The sequence below is a fragment of the Phyllobates terribilis genome, unplaced genomic scaffold (assembly GCF_046119375.1).
Source record: "Phyllobates terribilis strain yellow unplaced genomic scaffold, ASM4611937v1 Scaffold_79__1_contigs__length_6888602, whole genome shotgun sequence".
Classification (NCBI taxonomy): domain Eukaryota; kingdom Metazoa; phylum Chordata; class Amphibia; order Anura; family Dendrobatidae; genus Phyllobates; species Phyllobates terribilis.
In genome coordinates, this window is record NW_027362839.1 from 6,129,900 (window position 1) to 6,151,956 (window position 22,057).

Consider the following 22,057-nt stretch of genomic DNA (forward strand, 5'->3'; position numbering starts at 1 on the left):
CCATACTCCTTGTACACGCGTGGATCCACTCCGCACACCTCATACACGCGTGTCTCCGCTCCATACATCTCGTACACGCGAGGTTCCGCTCCAGCTCCGCACACTCGTACACGCGCTGCTCTGCTCTGTACACTTCGTACACGCGCTGCTCTGCTCTGTACACTTCGTACACGCGCGGCTCCGCTCTGCACATCTCGTACACGCGCGGCTCCGCTCTGCACATCTCGTACACGCGCGGCTCCGCTCTGCACATCTCGTACATGGGCGGCTCCGCTCCGCATACTCGTACACGCGCGTCTCTGCTCCGCACACATCGTACACACACGACGCTGCTCCGTACGTCTTGTACACACGCGGCTCAGCTTCGTACAAATCGTACATGCGCGGCACCACTCTGTACACCTAGTACACACGCGGCTCCGCTCCGTACACCTCCTACACACGTGGCTCCGCTCCGTACACCTCGTACACGTCCAACTCTGCTCTGCACACTCGGACACGCGCTGCTCTGCTCTGTATACCTCGTACACTCGTGGCTCCGCTCCGCACACCTCGTACACGCGCGGCTCCGCTCCGCAGACTCGTAATTGCGCAGCTCTGCTCCATACACCTCGTACATGCGCGTCTCTGCTCCGCACACATCGTACACACACGACGCTGCTCCGTACGTCTTGTACACGTGCGGCTCAGCTTCGTACAAATCGTACATGCGCGGCACCACTCTGTACACCTAGTACACACGCGGCTCCGCTCCATACACCTCCTACACGCGTGGCTCCGCTCCGTACACCTCGTACACGTCCGACTCTGCTCCGCACACTCGGACACGCGCTGCTCTGCTCTGTACACCTCGTACACGCGTGGCTCCACTCCGCACACCTCGTACAATCGCGGCTCCGCTCCGCAGACTCGTAATTGCGCAGCTCTGCTCCATACACCTCGTACACGCGTGGCTCCGCTCCGCACACATCATACAAGCACGACTCCGCTCCGTACACCTTGTACACACTCGGCTCCACTCTGTACACTCGTACACGCGCAACTCAGCTCCGTACACGCTCGGCTCCGCTCCGTGCAGGTCATACACGCGCGGCTCCGCTCTGTACACCTCGTACACGCGTGGCTCCTCTCCGTACACCTCGTAAACGCGTGGCTTCGCTCCGTACATCTCGTACACGTGCGGCTCCGCTCCAGCTCTGCACACTCGTACACGCGCTGCTCTGTACACCTCGCACACGCGCGGCTATGCTCTGCACACATCATACAAGCGCGACTCAGCTCCGTACACCTCGTACACACTCGGCTCCACTCTGTACACCTCGTACACACGCAGCTCCGTTTCGCACACTCGTACACGCGCGACTCTGCTCCATACACTTCGTACACGTGCGACTCTGCTCCGCACACTCGTACAAGCGCGACTCAGCTCCGTACACACTCGGCTGCACTGTGTACACCTCTTACACACGCAGCTCCGCTTCAAACACTCGTACATGTGCGACTCCGCTCCGTACAACTCGTACACGCTCGGCTCCGCTCCGTGCAGCTCGTACACGCGCGGATCTGCTCTGTACACCTCGTACATGCGCGGCTCCGCTCTGCACACGCGCGACTATGCTCCTTACACGTAGTACACGTGCGGCTCCGCTACGTACACCTCATACACTCGTGGCTCCGCTCCGTACACCTCGCACACGCACGGCTCCGCTCCGCACACCTCGTCCACGCGCGGCTCCGCTCCGCACACCTCGTACACGTGTGTTTCTGCTCCACAACCTCATACACGCTGAGCTCCGCTCTGCACACCTCGTACACGCACGGCTCCTCTCCCTACAGCTCGTACACGCACGGCTCCACTCCTTAAATGTCGTACACGTGCGGCTCCGCACACCTCGTACACACGCAGCTCCGCTCTGTAAACCTCGTAAATGCGTGGCTCCGCTCCGTACACCTCGTAAACTCGCGGCTCCGCTCCGTACACCTCATACACGTGCGGCTCCGCTCCGCACACTCGTACACGCGCAGCTCTGATCCGTACACCTCGTACACGCACTGCTCTGATCCGTACACCTCATACACGCGGGGCTCCGCTCCGTACAGCTCGTACACGTGCGGCTCCGCTCCGTACAGCTTGCACATGCGCGGCTCCGCTCCGTACACCTTGTACACGTGCAGATCCGCTCCGCAAACTCGTACACACGCTGCTCTGTTCTGTACACCTCGTACACGCGCGGCTCCGCTCTGCACACTCGTACACGTGCGGCTCTGCTCCGTACACCTCGTACATGCACAGCTATGCTCCGTACATCTAGTACACGTGCGGCTCCGCGCCGTACACCTAGTACAAGCGCGGATCTGCTCCGCACACTCGTACACTCACTGCTCTGCTCTGTACACCTCGTACACATGCGGCTCCGCTCCGCACACCTTGTACATGCGCGGCTCTGCTCCGTACACCTAGTACACATGTGGCTCCGCTCCGTACACCTCGTACACGCATTGCTTCGCTCCGTACATCTCGTACACGCGCGGCTCCTCTCCAGCTCTGCACACTCGTACACATGCTGCTCTGCTCTGTACACCTCGTACATGGGTGGCTCTGCTCCGCACACATCGTACACACGCGACGCTGCTCTGTACGCCTTGTACATGTGCGGCTCAACTCCGTACAACTCGTAGAAGCGCGGTTCCGCTCTATACACCTCGTACACGCGCGGCTCTGCTCCGTACACCTCATAGACGCGCAATACCCCTCCGTACACCGCGTACACGCGTGGCTCTGCTCTGTACACCTCGTACACGCGTGGCTCCGCTCCGCACACCTCGTACAAGCGCAGCTCTGCTCCGCACACCTCGTACATGCAAGGTTCCGCTCCGTACAGCTCGTACACGCGTGGCTCCGCTCCGTACACTTTGTACACGCGCAGCTCCGTTCTGCACATCGTACATGCACGGCTCCGCTCCGTACAGCTCGTACACGCGCGGCTCCGCTCCGTACAGCTCAACACGCGTGGCTCGCTCCGTACAGCTCGTACATGCGCGGCTCCGCTCCGTACACCTTGTACACGTGCGGATCTGCTCCACACACCTCATACACGCTTGTCTCCACTCTGCACACCTCGTACACGCACGGCTGTGCTCCACAACTCGTACACGCGCGGCTCCGCTCCACAACTCGTACACGCGCGGCTCCGCTCCGCACACCTCGTACACGTGCGGCTCAGCTCCACACACCTCGTACATGTGTGTCTCCGCTCCACACACCTCGTACATGCGCGGCTCCGCTCTGCACATTTCGTACACGCGCAGCTCCGCTGCGCACACTCGTACATGCGCGGATCCGCTCCACACACTCGTACACGCGCTGCTCTGCTGTGTACACCTCATACACACACGGCTCCGCTCCACACACCTCGTACATTCGCGGCTCCGCTCCGCACACCTTGTACATGCGCGGCTCCGCTCCGCACACCTTGTACACGCGCAACTCCGCTTTGCACACCTCGTACACGCGTGACTCCGCACACTCGTACATGCGCAGCTCTGCTCCGCACATCTCGTACACGCACGGTTCCGCTCCATACACTTTGTACACGCGCAGCTCCGTTCTGCACATCATACATGCACGGCTCCGCTCCGTACAGCTCGTACACGCGCGGCTCCGCTCCGTACAGCTCAACACGCGCGGCTCCGCTCCGTACAGCTCCTACACGCGCGGCTCCACTCCGTACACCTTGTACACGAGCGGCTAAGCTCCGCACACTCGTACACTTGCGGCTCTGCTCCGCAAACCTCGTACACGCGTGTTTCCGCTCCGCACACCTCGTACACGCATGTCTGCGCTCTGCACACCTTGTACATGCACGGCTCCGCTCTGTACAGCTCGTACACATGCGGCTCCGCTCCGTACAGCTCGTCCACGCGCGGCTCCGCTCCGTACAGCTCGCACACGCGCGGCTCCGCTCCGTACACTTTGTACACTCGCGGATCCGCTCCGCACACCTCGTACACGCGCGGCTCCGCTCCATACACTTTGTACACGCGCAGCTCTGCTCTGCACACCTCGTACATGCACGGCTCGGCTCCGTACAGCTCATACACGCGCGGTTCCGCTCCATACACTTTGTACACGCGCGGATCCGCTCCGCACACCTCGTACACGCGCGGCTCCGCTCCATACACTTTGTACACGCGCAGCTCTGCTCTGCACACCTCGTACATGCACGGCTCCGCTCCGTACAGCTTATACACGCGCGGTTCCGCTCCATACACTTTGTACACGCGCGGATCCGCTCCGCACACCTCGTACACGATTGGCTCCGCTCCGCACACTCGTACATGTGCGGCTCTGCTCTGCACACCTCGTACACGCGCGACTCCGCTCCGCACACTTCGTACACGCGCGGCTGTACTCCACACACCTCGTACACGCGTGTCTCCTCTCCACACCTTGTACTTGCGCGGCTCTGCTCCACATACCCCGTACACGCACGGCTCCGCTCTGCACACCTCGTACACGCTAAGCTCCGCTCCGTACACCCTGTACACGCATGGATCCGCGCCGCACACTCGTACATGCGCTGCTCTGCTCCGTACACCTCGTACACGTGCGGCCCGCTCCGTACAGCTCGTACACGCGCGGCTTTTCTCTGTACACTTTGTACACGCGCGGATCCGCTCCGCACACCTCGTACACATGCGGCTCCGCTCCATACAACTCATACACGATTGGCTCTGCTCCGTACACTTTGTACACGCATGGTTCCGCTCCATACACTTTGTACACGTGCAGCTCCGCTCTGCACACCTCGTACATGCACGGCTCCGCTCTGTACAGCTCATACACGCGCGGCTCCGCTCCGTACACTTTGTACACGTGTGGATCCGCTCCACTTCGCACACTTTGTACACCATTGGCTCCCCTCCGCACACTCGTACATGTGCGGCTCTGCTCCGCACACCTTGTACACGCGCGGCTCCGCTCCGCACACCTCTTACACGCGCGGCTCTGCTCCACACACCTCGTACACGCGCGGCTCTGCTCCACACACCTTGTACACGCGTGTCTCCGCTCCATACACCTCGTACACGCGCGGCTCCGCTCCGCACACCTCGTACACGCGCAGCTCCACTCTGCACACCTTGTACACGCGTGTCTCCGCTCCACACACCTAGTACACGCGCGGCTCCGCTCTGCACACCTCATACATGCTCGGCTCCGCACACTCTTACACGCGCGGCTCTGCTCCGCACACTTGTACACGCGCTGCTCTGCTCCGTACACCTCGTACACGTTCGGCCCGCTCCGTACAGCTCGTACACCCCCGGCTTTTCTCTGTACACTTTGTACACGCGCGGCTCTGCTCCGCACAACTCGTACACGCACAGTTCCGCTCTATACACCTCATACACGCGCGCCTCCGCTCTGCACACCTCGTACACGCACAGCTCCGCTCAGTATACCTTGTACAAGCGCGGATCCGCACACTCGTAAATGCGCAGCTCTGCTCCATACACCTCGTACACGCGCGGCTCCGTTTCGCACACATCATACACGCTCGGCTCCGCTCCGTACAAATCGTACATGCGCGTCTCCATTCTGTAAAACTCGTACACGCGCGGCCCCTCTCCGCACACCTCGTGCACGCGCGGCTCTGCTCCGTACACGTCGTACACACGCGGCTCCGCGCCGTACACCTCGTACTTGCGCAGTTTCGCTCCGTACACCTCGTACTTGCGCGGCCTCGCTCCGTACACATTGTACACGTGCGGCTCCGCTCCGCACACCTCGGACACGTGCGGCTCCGCTCCGTACACCTCGTAAACGCACGACTCTGCTCCGCACACCTCGTACACGCGCGTCTCCGCTCCTTACACGTCGTACATGCGCTGCTCTGCTCTGCACACCTCGTACACGCGCGCCTCCGTTCCGCACACCTCGTACACGTGTGGCTCTGCTCCGCACACCTCGTATATGCGTGGTTCCGCACACCTCGTACACGCTCGACTCCGCTCCGCATACCTCATACATGCGCGGCTCTGCTCTGTACACCTCGTACACCCGCGGCTCCGCTCCGCACACCTAGTACACGAGCGGCTCCGCTCCATACACCTCATACACGCGGGGCTCTGCTCCGCACACCTAGTACACGCGCGGCTCCGCTCCGTACACCTCGTAGACGCGCAGCTCCACTCCGCACACTCGTACACGCGCGGCTCCGCTCTGCACACCTCATACACGCTGGCCTCCACACACTCGTACATGTGCGGCTCCGCACACCTCGTACACGCACAGCTCCGCTCCATACACCTCATACACGCGCGCCTCCGCTCTGCACACCTCGTACACGCACGGCTCTGCTTCGTACAGCTCATACACTCGCTGCTCCGCTCCATACTCCTTGTACACTCGTGGATCCACTCCGCACACCTCATACACGCGTGTCTCCGCTCCATACATCTCGTACACGCGAGGTTCCGCTCCAGCTCCACACACTCGTACACGCGCTGCTCTGCTCTGTACACTTCGTACACGCGCGGCTCCGCTCTGCACATCTCGTACACGCGCGGCTCCGCTCTGCACCTCTCGTACATGGGCGGCTCCGCTCCGCATACTCGTACACGCGCGTCTCTGCTCCGCACACATCGTACACACACGACGCTGCTCCGTACGTCTTGTACACACGCGGCTCAGCTTCGTACAAATCGTACATGCGCGGCACCACTCTGTACACCTAGTACACACGCGGCTCCGCTCCGTACACCTCCTACACGCGTGGCTCCGCTCCGTACACCTCGTACATGTCCGACTCTGCTCCGCACACTCGGACACGCGCTGCTCTGCTCTGTACACCTCGTACACGCGTGGCTCCACTCCGCACACCTCGTACACGCGCGGCTCCGCTCCGCAGACTCGTAATTGCGCAGCTCTGCTCCATACACCTCGTACACGCGTGGCTCCGCTCCGCACACATCATACAAGCACGACTCCGCTCCGTACACCTTGTACACACTCGGCTCCACTCTGTACACTCGTACACGCGCAACTCAGCTCCGTACACGCTCGGCTCCGCTCCGTGCAGGTCATACACGCGCGGCTCCGCTCTGTACACCTCGTACACGCGTGGCTCCTCTCCGTACACCTCGTAAACGCGTGGCTTCGCTCCGTACATCTCGTACACGTGCGGCTCCGCTCCAGCTCTGCACACTCGTACACGCGCTGCTCTGTACACCTCGCACACGCGCGGCTATGCTCTGCACACATCATACAAGCGCGACTCAGCTCCGTACACCTCGTACACACTCGGCTCCACTCTGTACACCTCGTACACACGCAGCTCCGTTTCGCACACTCGTACACGCGCGACTCTGCTCCATACACTTCGTACACGCGCGACTCTGCTCCGCACACTCGTACAAGCGCGACTCAGCTCCGTACACCTCGTACACACTCGGCTCCACTGTGTACACCTCTTACACACGCAGCTTCGCTTCAAACACTCGTACATGTGCGACTCCGCTCCGTACAACTCGTACACGCTCGGCTCCGCTCCGTGCAGCTCGTACACGCGCGGATCTGCTCTGTACACCTCGTACATGCGCGGCTCCGCTCTGCACACTTCGTACACGCGCGACTATGCTCCTTACACGTAGTACACGTGCGGCTCCGCTACGTACACCTCATACACTCGTGGCTCCGCTCCGTACACCTCGCACACGCACGGCTCCGCTCCGCACACCTCGTCCACGCGCGGCTCCGCTCCGCACACCTCGTACACGTGTGTTTCTGCTCCACAACCTCATACACGCTGAGCTCCGCTCTGCACACCTCGTACACGCACGGCTCCTCTCCCTACAGCTCGTACACGCATGGCTCCACTCCTTAAATGTCGTACACGTGCGGCTCCGCACACCTCGTACACACGCAGCTCCGTTCTGTAAACCTCGTAAATGCGTGGCTCCGCTCTGTACACCTCGTAAACTCGCGGCTCCGCTCCGTACACCTGATACACGTGCGGCTCCGCTCCGCACACTCGTACACGCGCAGCTCTGATCCGTACACCTTGTACACGCACTGCTCTGATCCGTACAGCTCGTACACGTGCGGCTCCGCTCCGTACAGCTTGTACATGCGCGGCTCCGCTCCGTACACCTTGTACACGTGCGGATCCGCTCCGCAAACTCGTACACACGCTGCTCTGCTCTGTACACCTCGTACACGCGCGGCTCCGCTCTGCACACTCGTACACGTGCGGCTCTGCTCCGTACACCTCGTACATGCACAGCTATGCTCCGTACAGCTAGTACACGTGCGGCTCCGCGCCGTACACCTAGTACAAGCGCGGATCTGCTCCGCACACTCGTACACTCACTGCTCTGCTCTGTACACCTCGTACACATGCGGCTCCGCTCCGCACACCTTGTACATGCGCGTCTCTGCTCCGTACACCTAGTACACATGTGGCTCCGCTTCGTACACCTCGTACACACGTTGCTTCGCTCCGTACATCTCGTACACGCGCGGCTCCTCTCCAGCTCTGCACACTCGTACACATGCTGCTCTGCTCTGTACACCTCGTACATGGGTGGCTCTGCTCCGCACACATCGTACACACGCGACGCTGCTCTGTACGCCTTGTACATGTGCGGCTCAACTCCGTACAACTCGTAGAAGCGCGGCTCCGCTCTATACACCTCGTACACGCGCGGCTCTGCTCCGTACACCTCATAGACGCGCAATACCCCTCCGTACACCGCGTACACGCGTGGCTCTGCTCCGTACACCTCATACACGCGCGACTCCGCTCCGCACACTCGTACACGCGCTGCTCTGCTCTGTACACCTCGTACACGCGTGGCTCCGCTCCGCACACCTCGTACAAGCGCAGCTCTGCTCCGCACACCTCGTACATGCAAGGTTCCGCTCCGTACAGCTCGTACACGCGTGGCTCCACTTTGTACACGCGCAGCTCCGTTCTGCACATCGTACATGCACGGCTCCGCTCCGTACAGCTCGTACACGCGCGGCTCCGCTCCGTACAGCTCAACACGCGTGGCTCGCTCCGTACAGCTCGTACATGCGCGGCTCCGCTCCGTACACCTTGTACACGTGCGGATCTGCTCCACACACCTCATACACGCTTGTCTCCACTCTACTCTGCACACCTCGTACACGCACGGCTGTGCTCCACAACTCGTACACGCGCGGCTCCGCTCCACAACTCGTACACGCGCGGCTCCGCTCCGCACACCTCGTACACGTGCGGCTCAGCTCCACACACCTCGTACATGCGTGTCTCCGCTCCACACACCTCGTACATGCGCGGCTCCGCTCTGCACATTTCGTACACGCGCAGCTCCGCTCGTACATTCGCGGATCCGCTCCACACACTCGTACACGCGCTGCTCTGCTGTGTACACCTCATACACACACGGCTCCGCTCCACACACCTCGTACATTCGCGGCTCCGCTCCGCACACCTTGTACATGCGCGGCTCCGCTCCGCACACCTTGTACACGCGCAACTCCGCTTTGCACACCTCGTACACGCGTGACTCCGCACACTCGTACATGTGCAGCTCTGCTCCGCACATCTCGTACACGCACGGTTCCGCTCCATACACTTTGTACACGCGCAGCTCCGTTCTGCACATCGTACATGCACGGCTCCGCTCCGTACAGCTCGTACACGCGCGGCTCCGCTCCGTACAGCTCAACACGCGCGGCTCCGCTCCGTACAGCTCAACACGCGCGGCTCCGCTCCGTACAGCTCCTACACGCGCGGCTCCACTCCGTACACCTTGTACACACACGGATCCGCTCCACACACCACATACACGCGCGGCTCTGCTCCGTACACCTTGTACACGAGCGGCTAAGCTCCGCACACTCGTACACTTGCGGCTCTGCTCCGCAAACCTCGTACACGCGTGGGTCCGCTCCGCACACCTCGTACACGCATGTCTGCGCTCTGCACACCTTGTACATGCACGGCTCCGCTCTGTACAGCTCGTACACGTGCGGCTCCGCTCCGTACAGCTCGTCCACGCGCGGCTCCGCTCCGTACACTTTGTACACTCGCGGATCCGCTCCGCACACCTCGTACACGCGCGGCTCCGCTCCATACACTTTGTACACGCGCAGCTCTGCTCTGCACAACTCGTACATGCACGGCTCCGCTCCGTACAGCTCATACACGCGCGGCTCCCTCCATACACTTTGTACACGCGCGGATCCGCTCCGCACACCTCGTACACGATTGGCTCCGCTCCGCACACTCGTACATGTGCGGCTCTGCTCTGCACACCTCGTACACGCGCGACTCCGCTCCGCACACTTCGTACACGCGCGACTCCGCTCCGCACACTTCGTACACGCGCGGCTGTACTCCACACACCTCGTACACGCGTGTCTCCTCTCCACACCTTGTACTTGCGCGGCTCTGCTCCACATACCCCGTACACGCACGGCTCCGCTCTGCACACCTCGTACACGTTAAGCTCCGCTCCGTACACCCTGTACACGCGTGGATCCGCTCCGCACACTCGTACATGCGCTGCTCTGCTCCGTACACCTCGTACACGTGCGGCCCGCTCCGTACAGCTCGTACACGCGCGGCTTTTCTCTGTACACTTTGTACACGCGCGGATCCGCTCCACACACCTCGTACACATGCGGCTCCGCTCCGTACAACTCATACACGATTGGCTCTGCTCCGTACACCTTGTACACGCATGGTTCCGCTCCATACACTTTGTACACGTGCAGCTCCGCTCTGCACACCTCGTACATGCACGGCTCCGCTCTGTACAGCTCATACACGCGCGGCTCCGCTCCGTACACTTTGTACACGTGTGGATCCGCTCCACTCCGCACACTTTGTACACCATTGGCTCCCCTCCGCACACTCGTACATGTGCGGCTCTGCTCCGCACACCTTGTACACGCGCGGCTCTGCTCCACACACCTCGTACACGCGCGGCTCTGCTCCACACACCTCGTACACGTACGGCTCTGCTCTGCACACCTTGTACACGCGTGTCTCCGCTCCATACACCTCGTACACGCGCGGCTCCGCTCCGCACACCTCGTACACGCGCAGCTCCACTCTGCACACCTTGTACACGCGTGTCTCCGCTCCACACACCTAGTACACGCGCGGCTCCGCTCTGCACACCTCATACATGCTCGGCTCCGCACACTCTTACACGCGCGGCTCCGCTCCGCACACTTGTACACGCGCTGCTCTGCTCCATACACCTCGTACACGTTCGGCCCGCTCTGTACAGCTCGTACACGCGCGGCTTTTCTCTGTACACTTTGTACACGCGCGGCTCCGCTCCGCACAACTCGTACACGCACAGTTCCGCTCTATACACCTCATACACGCGCGCCTCCGCTCTGCACACCTCGTACACGCACAGCTCCGCTCAGTATACCTTGTACAAGCGCGGATCCGCTCCGCACACTCGTAAATGCGCCGCTCTGCTCCATACACCTCGTACACGCGCGGCTCCGTTTCGCACACATCATACACGCTCGGCTCCGCTCCGTACAACTCGTACACGTGCGGCCCCTCTCCACACACCTCGTGCACGCGCGGCTCTGCTCCGTACACGTCGTACTTGCGCAGTTTCGCTCCGTACACCTCGTACTTGCGCGGCCTCGCTCCGTACACATTGTACACGTGCGGCTCCACTCCGCACACCTCGTGCACGCGCGGCTCTGCTCCGTACACGTCGTACACACGCGGCTCCGCGCCGTACACCTCGTACTTGCGCAGTTTCGCTCCGTACACCTCGTACTTGCGCGGCCTCGCTCCGTACACATTGTACACGTGCAGCTCCACTCCGCTCCGCACACCTCGGACACGTGCGGCTTCGCTCCGTACACCTCGTACATTCACGGCTCTGCTCTGCACACCTCGTACACGCGCGTCTCCGCTCCTTACACGTCGTACATGCGCTGATTTGCACACCTCGTAAACGCGCGTCTCCGCTCCTTACACGTCGTACATGCGCTGCTCTGCTCTGCACACCTCGTACACGCGCGGCTCCGCTCCGCACACCTCGTACACGTGTGGCTCTGCTCCGCACACCTCATATACGCGTGGTTCCGCACACCTCGTACACGCTCGACTCCGCTCCGCATACCTCATACATGCGCGGCTCTGCTCTGTACACCTCGTACACCCGCGGCTCCGCTCCGCACATCTAGTACACGAGCGGCTCCGCTCCATACACCTCGTACACGCGCGGCTCCGCTCCGTACACCTAGTACACGCGCGGCTCCGCTCCGCACACCTCGTACACGCGCAGCTCCACTCCACACACCTCGTACACGCGCGGCTCCGCTTCATACACCTCGTACATTATTGAGTTGATCAAAAATGTTGTGACGTTTGGTGTTTTCTCGTCAGTTTTGCCCAGCTTCACCAAAATGGGCAGAGTTGGGGCAGGATGGAAGTGTGGCACCACAGCTTGTCTAATTCATAGCGAACTGTGGCTTCCCTTACACCAGAAATCTTACTCCAGTCCGTGACTGGAGTAAGATTTGTGGCAAGGTGCACACACCACTTGTCAGAAGCGTATAATTCATGTGCCACTTAATGAATCTGGACCGTCTGACTCCAGCACGCTCCCTCATCAAGAGCAGCTTGAATATGGCCAGTCTTAATGAATCCGTGTCCTAAGTGCTTTATTAGTTAAAGAATAACCGTTGTTTTAATTTTTGTTTTGTAAATTAATATTACACATGAAAATAAGTAATTTTATAATCTTATCAGAGAAGTCTTCTTTTTCCTGCTGGATTGATCTTTCAGTCTCAATTCGCGGTAACATCTGTAAAATCTGTATTCAGTGAAGACAAACTTTCCTATTAGTGAGATAGATGACAGTTAGTGCTATTAATACTCTTTACAGAAGGAAGGGGGAGGAGCTAGTGGAAGGGGGAGGAGCTAGCGGAAGGCACAGACCTTCTGCTGCAAGTTCTCCTGAAACCACAGTTACTTCTCCATGGAAGATTGCAGCTGGTGTTTATACATAGAATCCTAGAACATTAGAATTGGAGGAACCTCCAGGGTCCTAGTGTCCAACCCCTGCTCAATGCAGGATTCACTAAACCATCTCAGACAAATGTCTGTCCAGCCTCTGTTTGAAGACTTCCATTGAAGGAGAATTCACCACCTCTCGTGGCAGCCTGTTCCATTGAAAAACGCACCAAATCTGCAGCGTGTGCACACAGCCTTGTTGTTCTTTTGGTCACAGGCAGGTCTTTGCACAGTCCTGAATGATAAGTACAGCACATACACGCTAAGGCTATGTGCCCACGTAGCAGATTTGATGCAGAGCGTTTTTGCCTCTCTCTGGCAGAAAAAAACGCATGCAGATTTACATGCATTTTTTCTGCCAGAGAGAAGTGTTTTTTCAGCATTTTTTCAGCGTTTTTTCAAGCACTTTTCCAAGTGATTTTGAGCATCACCTGGAAAGTGCTTGACAAGTTGGTCACACAATATAAATCCATGCAACCGGCATGGATTTATATTGTGTGACCAACTTAGATGCTTTAAATGCTGCATCTATAGTAAAAAAAAGAATTAAAAAGTTAAAAATAAATAAACCCTGTATACTCACCTCTCCAGTCTCCTCCCGGCGGCGTTCTCTCTCTTCAGCGTCCCGCGGTATACTGGCAGGACCTGCGGTGACGTCATCTAGTCAGCTGATGGTCACGCGACCATCACCTGACCTCTGACATCAGCGGTCGCGTGACCATCAGCTGACTAGATGACGTCACCGCAGGTCCTGCCAGTACACCGCTGGACGCCGAGGAGAGAGGACGCCGCCGGGAGCAGACCGGAGAGGGGAGTATACAGGGTTTTTTATTTTTAACTTATTTATTTCTTTTTTTCACCGCTTGGTAGCCGGGATGAAGAGGAGTTGTAGTCTCTTCTTCATCCTGGGTGCCACACGCACCCCAATTACGCTGCAAATTCTCGGCCATTGAATTTAATTGAAACGCAGTAAATCCACATATACCTGCGGGTTTGCTGCTTTTCAATGGCCGCGTAATCGCGGTAGAAATGGTCATGCTGCGTTCTGCAACGCAATGCGGATTCGGCGCGCTAATTAGCGCATCATGTGCACAGCACATCCCAATTCACATTGCTTTGCATGGCAGACGGTTTTACATGGGCACATAGCCTAAGAGCGGGGAGCGGCTCTAGTGCCACCTGCTGGGATGGCACAATCACTGTCAGCAGGATACAGGGGACATTATCAGAAAGGAGGAGATGACGTCTCTGCCCTCTCGCCTATCAGAGAATAGATTGCTGTATACGGGGGGCCTTATCCTCCTCTATTACACAGCACTCAGTTCCTAAAGGGAATGATTTGACCATAATACAATATATTTGAGTGGGGCCAGTGCTCCAGGTTTACGTTCATAATGTTGAATGGAGATTGATCAGTTCCAGTGTGTCTGAACAGGGTCTGAGCCCACATCTCCTGAGCTCAGGCTTTACACTGAGCATCACTGTCACGGAGGTCAGATTAGAAGGGCATGGAGCACGATGTGGATGGTTGCCTCCGTATCCGCCATTACCTGGACTGCTAGCTTTCCCTGGACGCTCTGGATCAGCTCCTCCGTCTTGTCGAGACCTCTAAGGGCCTGTTCACACAAGCAGATAAAATATCATTCAGCGTTTCATCCAGAAAAGTGGGAGAATTCTTTTCTCACTTGTCGTCCATGTGCAGTCCAGATCTAATCTGGCTTTTTAACCATTTACAGTTTCCAGGGCTACAGGATTGCAATGTATCTGTATAAAGCAGATTTTTTTCTGTACCCATAGACTTGAATGGGTGAATCTTGTCTGACGGATGAAACGAGGACATGCTGCCATTTTCTTTCTTTATTTTTTGCTCACACACAGATTCGATCAGTGACAAAAAAGAAAAATGACTCCTCTGCACTTTCCCATTGAATACCATTGGTCTGAGTGCTGTCCATTTGTTCCACAGACAACTTTCCTACTGAAAATACATTCGTGTGAACGAGTCCTAAGAAAGACATTGGAATTGGTTATTAGATGTTGACTGAAGTTTGGCTCTGAAAATGCAGGGCTCTTAAAGACGTTCTCTAATACTTTAATGCAGATGATTTATGCATAAAATAGGTGGTCTATATCAGATCGTTGTAGGTCCGACTCTTGGCTCCCCACCAATAAGCTGTTTATAGCTCTGGCAACGGCCGGATGTAACTTGTGAGCAGAGCGCACCCCAGTGGCCACTGCCTGGTGCTGCAGATCACCTCCGGTACTCCTCAATAGCTGGTCTGCACCCGGCAGCGGCCGCAGTGTACGGAGCGGTTTTGTTCCACTTTGAACATTGCCTGCATCTTGCCAGAGGTGATGACAGCTGATCATCGGGGGGCCGATGGTTGGACCCCCACCTATCTTATATTAATGACCTATCCAGTGGAGTATAAAAGTGTTAGATAACTCCTTTTAAAATCTTGTTTCCATCCCATTGTCTTATACAGCGTGTATCTGTGTTCTTTCTGTAACCAGATGGGCCTGACCTCTGATGGTTCTTCTAGGCTTCTATTACAGCTCTTACAGCCCCAGCATGCATCATTTGTGCTGGAGAGGAATATGAGGACGCAGGAGCAAATAGAAGAACAATTAGGAAAGCTTGGATTATTAGAAGAGCAAAAAATGCTCATAGTGGAGGTGAGACTATTATTATTATTTTTTTTTTTTCTTAACTTTAATTTTTATATTTTTTGGACATTTGTTTCCTCTCTTCAGAAAATAACAGTAGATAAGATTGATTAAAGCTTCTGGAAAGGTGTTCAATAACGTCTGATCAGGTGGCTGGTTTGTAATGGTTGTCCCATCTTACCAATCCCTCTCTTCTACCATGAATGTGACATTGTGGGATGAATATATATATATATATGTATATGTGTATGTGTGAAAAGTTGTTTGCCCCTTCCTGATTTCTCATTCTTTTGCATGTTTGTCACACTTAAATATTTCAGATCTCAAAACAAATTTTAATATTAGACAAAGATAACACAAGTAACCACAAAATGCAGTTTTTAAATGAAGACCCTAATTATTAAGGGAAAAAGAAATCCAAACCTACAGGGCCCTGTGTGAAAAAGTGATTGCCCTCTAAACCTAATAACTGTTTGAAACACCCTCAGCAACAACAACTACAATCAAGTGTTTGGGATAATTGGCAATGAGTCTTTTACAACACTCTGGAGGAATTTTTGCCCACTCATCTTTGCAAAATTGTTGTAATTTAGCCACATTGGAGGGTTTCCGAGCATGAACCGCTTTCTTAAGGTCAGGACTTTGACTAAGCCACTGCAAAGTCTTAATTTTGTTTTCCTTAAGCCATTCAGAGGTGGACTTAATAGTGTGTTTTGGATCATTGTCCTGCTGCATAACTCAAGTGCACTTCAGCTTGAGGTCATGAACAGATGGCCGGACATTCTCTTTCAGGATTTTTTGGTTAACCAGCAGAATTCATGGTTCCATTTACCACAGCAAGTCTTCCAGGTCCTGAAGCAGCATAACAGTCCCAGACAATCACGCTACCGCCACCATATTTTACTGTTGGTATGATGTTCCTTTTTTGAAATGCAGTGTTACTTCTACGCCAGATGTAATGGGACATACACCTTCCAAAAAGTTCAACTTTTGTCTTGTCAGTCTACAGAGTATTCTCCCAAAAGTCTTGGCGATCATCAAGATGTTTTCTGCCAAAACTGAGATGAGCCTTTGTTCTTATTGCTCAGCAGTGGTTTTTGTCTTGGAACTCTGCTATGCGTGTCATTTTTGCCCAGTCTCTTTCTTATGGTGGAGTCATGAACACTGTCCTTAACTGAGGCAAGTGAGACCTGCAGTTCTCTGGATGTTGTTGTGGGGTCTTTTGTGACCTCTTGGATGAGTCATTGCTGCGCTCTTGGGGTAATTTTGATCAGCCGGCCACGCCTAGGAAAGTTCACCATTGTTCCATATTTTCGCCTATTGTGGATAATGACTCCCACTGTGGTTCGCCGGAGTCCCAAATCTTTAGAAATGGCTTTAGACCTTTTTCCAGACTGATAGATCTCAATTACTTTGTTTCTCATTTGGTCCTGAATTTCTTTGGATCGCAGCATGATGTCTAGCTTTAGAGGATCTTTTGTTCTAGGGTTAAGATAATTGTGTAAATTCGCGCTAATGGTAGTGGGTTTGGAGAAAGAAAACCAGAGGTGGATAACTTAATTTGCTTGAAGCTTTTATTAAGATATAAAATATAAAATATATGGGGGTGGGAAAAAAAAAAAGTTTTAAAAGGGTGAAATGTATCACCAGGATTAGTGTACAAATTTCTTTAAAAATGCACCAGGCTAATATGATAAAAACATAAAACATAGAAAGAAATTTGATGATTGAAATTAATCTTCCTTCTCAGGTGCGACGGGAAGGTTAGATCGGCTGGGCCTGTTGTTGAGTACTTGTAGAATGTGGATAGGGACTCTCGTAGGAGAGGATTAGATACACAGCTCAGCAGAGAGTATCACACAGGAGAGGATTAGATACACAGTTCATCAGACACTATCACACAGGAGAGGATTAGATACACAGCTCAGCAGACAGTATCACACAGCATAGGATTAGATACACGGCTCAGCAGACAGTATCACAAAGGAGTGGATTAGATACACAGCTCAGCAGACAGTATCACACAGGAGAGGATTATATACACAGTTCATCAGACAGTATCACATAGGAGAGGATTAGATACACGGCTCAGCAGACAGTATCACACAGCATAGGATTAGATACACAGCTCAGCAGACAGTATCACACAGCATAGGATTAGATACACAGCTCAGCAGACAGTAGAACACAGGAGAGGATTAGATACACAGTTCATCAGACAGTATCACATAGGAGAGGATTAGATACACGGCTCAGCAGACAGTATCACACAGCATAGGATTAGATACACAGCTCAGCAGACAGTATCACACAGCATAGGATTAGATACACAGCTCAGCAGACAGTATCAAAAAGGAGTGGATTAGATACACAGCTCAGCAGACAGTATCACACAGGAGAGGATTAGATACACAGTTCATCAGACAGTATCACATAGGAAAGGATTAGATACACAGCTCAGCAGACAGCATCACACAGCATAGGATTAGATACACAGCTTAGCAGACAGTATCACACAGCATAGGATTAGATACACAGCTCAGCAGACAGTAGAACACAGGAGAGGATTAGATACACAGTTCATCAGACAGTATCACATAGGAGAGGATTAGATACACGGCTCAGCAGACAGTATCACACAGCATAGAATTAGATACACAGCTCAGCAGACAGTATCACACAGCATAGGATTAGATACACAGCTCATCAGACAGTATCACACAGGATGGGATTAGATACACAGCTCAGCAGATGGTATCACACAGGATAGGATTAGATACACAGCTCAATAGACAGTATCACACAGGATAGTGTTATAGCAGAAGATGGAGTCCCTCAAGTTTAAAGGCCCCATCTATGCTATATAAGTCTGACAGTTATTTTAGGTGAAAACAACAGCTATGAATGTTCCTTCTTGTATCATTGGGAGAAGATAAAGTATACTCCCTGGCCAGATGTTTCTTCTTGTAGCAATAATGTGTTCTTGCAGAAAGATGAAATGACCTTGCTAACTAGATAAGTCTAATTAAATATTTTAAAGCATACAGAAACTAGCTTTTTTTCGCTTGTTCAGCTAAACTGTATAATCGAACCATATATGGCAAATCCGTTTCCTGCCTTTTAGGGTGTATATTAGCCCTGTGTTTTGTAATAAAGTTTTTAGAGTATGTTTAGACACAAACATCCTGTCCTGTGTCTTCATTCTCTCCGAGCTCGTAATCCAAAGGATAGAAGACCCAAAATTCAGTGACGACAGCTGGCGCCCGAACAGGGACCTTGAGTTAATCTACCCAAGGGTGCTCGACCGGTCAAAGACGTGGGACGAGTGAAGCTCTCTGTTGGTGATATATACAGCGCTGAGGTAAGAATAACTGTTATATTCTACCTAATTATATCACTGCATAGAAGAGACTCCCTCACCCCCGAGCGGTCGGCTCCCCAGGTAATTCAACAGATTGTTGTCTGGCTCAGGTCCCTTTGAACCAGTAGAATCCCTCAGATAAATTGACAGTCCTGCCTTCTATCCTTTAGAGAATTTAAGAATGAAAGTATGGATCCGATGATTGTGTTGTGGATGTGTCCCGGGATTGATGTTTTTGGTCTGTTTTTCTGGTTGGCGTATAAGTCCTAGAGAGGCTAGAAGTGGAATGGTTCAGAAACCTTTGTGGCCCATTGTCTAAGTGACCATTGTCTAAGTGACTGAGGAGTCTCTTCTAGGTGAGGAGAACCGAAAAAAATGGGGAACCAAAATGCCAAGGAAGGCATTATAGCCAAAGACTTAGTGGTACGCAGAGAAGGGAAACAGGCACTGATTGGAATTGACAAAATATTGTGTAAAGCGGGAATGAATGAGAATGGAGAGATGAATGGAGAGAAATGGAAATCCTTCTTTAACTCCTATCATGGATGGTTGAAAGATAAGGGTCTGTTGAAGACAGTGGATGTATGGATGAATGCATGCGCTTATTTTGAAGGAAAGATTGAAGAATTAGGAGACGGACGTTACAGACTGACAAAAACTGGAATGACAGATTTTCCTCCCTGTCCGCTCCCGACGTCACCCCCACCCCAGTACCAGAATTCTCAAGAACCTAAATGTTGGGTTTGCCCCAGATGTGGACAGCAGAACCCCTTGACAGTAGACATCTGTGTGGCATGTGGAGGACCGAGACCCCACCCAACTAGTCTATTCCCAATGAGGACGGTAGTTATGCCAGGAGCACCGGGAGCAGCAGCAGCAGCAACAGCAGGGGGGGATGCAGTGGTTCCAGGTCAGGAAGCTCGTACAATGTTAATGTATAGACCATGGAGTCCTTCAGAGCAGTTGGCACTGATCTCCCAGCTGCCAGACCCATCCCAGTCCCCTATGGGTTTCGCTAGAATGATCACCACCATACAGGATACGTACCATGCCACTAGAATAGATCTGCAGGGGGTAATTAAGGGAAAATTGGCAGATGAAGCCCGCTATGATAGGTTGATAGATGAGACAAAAAAACAGTATGCCAATAGGACCGGACCCGTAGATGCAGAATCTAATGATGCAGCAGCTGGAGTCCTATTCGCAGCAGCGTTGGTAAAAGCATGTCAAGACAGGCAAGCAGAAAAGCAAGTTACACTAGAAGATAGAGTGCAGGGAAAGGAGGAAGATCCTAAGGATTATTTCTATGCACTAAAGAAAACCTGGTCAGAAATGGGGTTCAACCCCGGGAATAAGACTAGTGAGAGGGTATTAGCAAGTGCTTTCATGAATGGACTAAAGAAAGAGATTGCAGAGAAGGTAAAAGCAAGTAGACCGGACTGGAGATCAGTGAAGGCAGAAGATTTAGCTAGAATCGCTCAGGGGGCACAGCATGACATAGCGCAGGCAAAAAGAGCTGCCAGAATACATATAGTAGAGACGACCCCCAGAAACAACAGAGGCAGAGGACGGACTGAAGGAGGAGGACAGAAACTGTGTTACGGATGTAAAAAGCCAGGACATTTTAGAAAGAACTGTAGGACCAACCCGTATCCAAATGCTCAGAGTACGGGTCCTCCAGCCGACCAAACAACGCCCCTATAGGATGAGGGTAGCTTGCACATGAACCCCCTCATCTCCTTACCCCCAACTCCCAGTTGTATAGTGCAGGTGAACCTACCAGGGGGGACATGAAATCGATTTCCAAGTAGATACGGGGGCCGACAATTCAGTAATTACGCAAGGTGATTGGCCATATACTGACACTGATTTTTCACATCTTGTCATTGCCACCCCCTTCAATTCCCCGTCTGTCCTGCTTCCTGTCACTAAAAGAATTCCCCTGCAAATTCAAGGAGCTACTGTACATAGCCAGCTCATGGTATCGCCCCAAGGCCAATGTAACCTTTTGGGAAATGATGTGTTGTCCCAATTACAAGCACATATTGAGTATCATCCCGATGGCACTGTCACCATGACCCCAGGTTTAAAACCAAGTACCCTTTGCAAAATTATGTCACTAGATATTGCCAGCATAGAAGAGACAAATGAGTTTCCCCCGATATTGGAGCATGCTGTACCACATGATTTTTGGGCCTCAGACAAAACAGATGTTGGTAGGTTAAGAGTTCAACCAGTAATGGTGAAATTAAAACCAGGAGCCATCTTGCCTCAACTGAGGCAGTATCCCCTTAGCTCGGCTCAGGAGAATGCCATAGTCCAGCAGGTCCAAAAATTACTACAGAGGGGAGTCCTAGTAAAAAACCCAGTCCCCTTGCAACACTCCCCTGTTCCCAGTAAAGAAAAAGAGCGTGCCAGGACAAGCAGCCGCATATAGAATGGTCCATGACCTCCGGTTGGTTAACAAAGCCACAGAACTTCTAACACCAGTTGTGCCCAACCCGCATACTCTTCTGTCACAGATACCTTCTAACTCTCTTTGCTTTTCAGTGGTTGATTTGGCAAATGCATTTTTCAGTGTACCATTACATCCTGACTGCCAGTACTTGTTTGCTTTCACATTCCAGGGCAGTCAATATACATGGACAGTGTTGCCACAGGGTGCCCAGAATTCACCCACAATGTACACTGCAAGTCTGCAGGAAATACTGGAGGGATGGTCTGAACCACATATCGTTGTTTTGCAATATGTCGATGACCTGCTCATTTGTGCCCCCTCCAGGAAACAATGTCATAGTGCAACTATATCGCTTATGTTGTTTCTCTATCACGCTGGCTGCAAGGCATCGAAAGATAAGCTTCAGATTTGTAAATCTTCAGTCAGCTTTTTGGGACATTGCATTACACCAGGAGCTCGTCATTTAACAAATGCACGTAAACAAGCAGTACAGGCATTCACCGTCCCCATTAATGTTGCAGC